The sequence below is a fragment of the Wasmannia auropunctata genome, unplaced genomic scaffold, assembly GCF_000956235.1.
Source record: "Wasmannia auropunctata unplaced genomic scaffold, wasmannia.A_1.0 LD334487.1, whole genome shotgun sequence".
Lineage (NCBI taxonomy): Eukaryota > Metazoa > Arthropoda > Insecta > Hymenoptera > Formicidae > Wasmannia > Wasmannia auropunctata.
The window spans coordinates 20,458-24,001 of NW_012028403.1; positions in this window are offsets into that span (position 1 = coordinate 20,458).

Below are 3,544 nucleotides of genomic sequence, written 5' to 3' on the forward strand. Positions count from 1 at the left end.
CTAAAAAAGGTAATTTTTTAATATTTTTTCGTTTTTACTACTAATTTATACCTAGCGCGATGACATTTTATGTCTATTTCAATCCTGTAAAAATATTTTTAAATCCGTTCAGTCGTTTCGGAGTTATCCATTAGAATGCAAATGTCGGTAATTTCCGAGCTTTCAGCATCCTCTTAAGTGTTCCAAACGATTTAGCTTTTATTTTGCATCAATTCTGAACTCTTTCAGATACAAAAGGTATTCTTTTTATAGTCTATAGAAATTTCAGAATTTTGCAATCAAATTAAAATAAAATTTTTAGATAGCATTCCAGCGAACACAAATATATAACTCTTAGAAATATTATAGTTCTTAAATTAGTTTTTACATAAGAGTAAACGAAATTGTACTGTTATTATATACTTTATTTACTTTCATCTTGGAATTTTATTTTGAAGACTCTAAGTAATGCCCTTCAAGACATTGTTTTCTTAAAATTTCATTACAATTAACATGAATAAAAAATTATAATATTGCTCCTTTTGTTCTATTCTGTATGATTTTTTTCTTACGAGAAATGATTCCATCGAGTCCATCTGTCGGCGGTGCTACGTATTGTTCACGGGTGAGCGAATTTTTTCGAACTCATTATAAATAAAAAAGGATTTCTTTGAAAGTAGAGAGCCTCTAATCAGAATGGCGTCAAGAAGAGTTACACCGTGTTTAAGCTAAATCCTGAGAATATGTCTCACCCAGTCTATCCAACAGCCTATCTCAGTCTATCCAAAACATAAAACTTCGGACCAATCAAAAGTGATAGCCGTATGGCGCCACTCTGATTAGAGGCTCTCTATTTGAAAGCAGCTTTGATTTAACACCTCTGTTAAATTAGCACTCCTCCCCCCCTACAAAAAATCAAAATAGCCGTCAAAATTAACCGTATGTCATTATACTGGGGTATAATGTATTGCGATTTAGTCATTTTAAAAAACTACATTTCTTTAAATCATTACTTGAATATATTACTAAAATATTTTGGATATACTTATTTGATTCTTGTTTATCTGTCTTTGTCAGACTCTATGGTATCGATTTCACGTGTTCAGCTAAAAAATATGTTTTTAATTCATAAATATAGCGTGACAAAGTTACAGACCCTGGTATGGCGAGGAAGGTAACCAAAAATAACAATAGTGACCTAGATTTAAATGCTTTTTATGTATGCTAATTATGTATTCCATTCCCAATTTTTGTGCTCAAATTTAGCAGAAAATCGCGATTGAAGATTATGGGAGTGTTAGTACAACATTAAGCTCTCCTCAATAAAAGTACAAAATTAAAAAATTAATACAATAAAATTAAGTGCTTTTTATATGTTTTTAGAACATAAAAGCAGCAGAATTAATGTATTTGTATGAGTATATAAATAGAGAAATATTTGGAGCCTTCAATCAACACATCCAATCAATTTGATATCTGTATCACACACAATCAATTTGATATCTGTATTTTAATTGGCATTTTACTCTTGTACCATAATTAAACTTTATTAGCATATACCTTTTAAATTATTACAAATTAATTCTGTTGACTGTTCCTAAAAGCACATAAAAGGAATTTAATTTTACTTTACTAATTTTTAAATTTTGTATTTAATAAAAGGGATAGTTAATCTAGCACCCTATCTTTAATTGTGATTTTGTGCTAAACCGTTCGAGCACAAAAATTGAAGATAAAGTACATAATTAGCTCATAAAGAGTATTTTATTTTGATATAAGTGCTATTTTGATTTTTTGTGGGTAAGGGGTGCTAACAGATCGATTTAACTCCATAAAAGTTAAAAGGTATGCTTCTATTGAATCTTAAATTTTTTGTATTATCGGAAAGAAATTCTTTTTATTTCATATAACGATTAGTGCTGTTTGAATAATGTGTCAACAACATTACTTTATTTTAAAAAACTGCGCCCGCAATAATTTTTTCATGTTGATAATATGACTTTTGCAAATATGAATTAATAAAAAATAGCGTAATAGCAAAAATATTTTTTACTATTTAATTATTAGTTATATGTAAAGCATACGTTTGTTCATGTTAATTGCTCACTAAATATTAGCAACATGCTTGAGATATTGAGCCTGTTAAAACTTGTTCTATTTCTTAATTCTTACAAAACAGACATTAAGATTTTTGTTTTTCGAAGATTCTATAAAATACAAAAATAAAAAAGAATTTTTGACGCTTATAGCAACTACTATAATGACATTTTTACATGGTCATATTTTGAAATACGAATTAACAATAAATACTTGGTGCATTAGATAGAAAGATGAAAAATTATGCATTGACAAAATAATTTTAAACTTTATTACATCTCGTAGTCTTTTATATCAACATTTTAAATAATTTATTTTTCGTGTGAATAATAGAACAAATACTTCTGATATAAAAATACTTATTAAATTAGCAAGTGGCTACAGGTACGTATAGAAGAGGTCTATCGTATTTTTTTGTGTACATGTGTATATGTATATGTGTATATATACATGAAGTAGGTACGTGAGAAAGTATTCCTCCCTCCAAATTTAGACAAGGAGAAACAAATTATAAAAATTATTTTTTTGACGAAAAGGAAAAAGGTGGAAGAAGTATATTAAGAAAGCTCGCTAAGAATTCTCGATAATTGGTTTTAATATAAGTATTTTAATAAGTTTTGTGTGAAAACAAAGGAGGATAGATAAAATAATCAAATATTTGCCTATTGATAAAATAATCAATATTAAGCGATAGAATAACCTTTCTTATATGCTTGTTTTTTTTATGTTTTTTGATGTACTGAATCATTTGCAAACGTTAATTTTAAACTGATATGATGGAAAAGTGTTGAAAATATTACATTTAAATTGATTTAAAGTAGCAATTTTGTCGAAATCTGAACAAAAATTCAAGAGTATGTAACACTTTCTTATCTTCTTTTTCTCTTTCTATCATCTTCTATCCCACCCATGTACTCTTACTTAACCCTAGACCACACCATATTTGCCACCTAAATCTACCACACTGGGTAAAATTTACCCGGCTTACCTATTTTGTTGCGTAACTTCGGTTTAAACGCATTGATTTAGAACTTTTTTTTAAATCTATGCCAGACAGTAAGAAAGGTGACTGAATGGATAGTAACACTCAAAGATTTTAAGGACATGAACAATTTGCAAAAATGTAAATTAGTTTTTATATCGTTTCCGAAAAAGGCTGATTTTTTTCTTTTACATTGCAATTCTTTTCAGAGGCGAATAAAAAAGAAGTAAAGCATTATAGTTTCTAAAAGAACACGAGTGGTATTTTCAAAAGAAAAATTCCTCATATGGCTTCACTTAAAAAACATTTAAGTATTTAACCGAATGAACTAGACCGATTGCCGAACTTTACGCATGGCTGGAACGACAGTACCAAATGACGTGTCTATTATGATGGAAGGTGTAGAGGACACTTGTAAGTTCCCCCCTCCCGCCACGTCGCAACCCCACTTCTTCAACCCTGTCGGAATGGCACGCACTTCAAAAA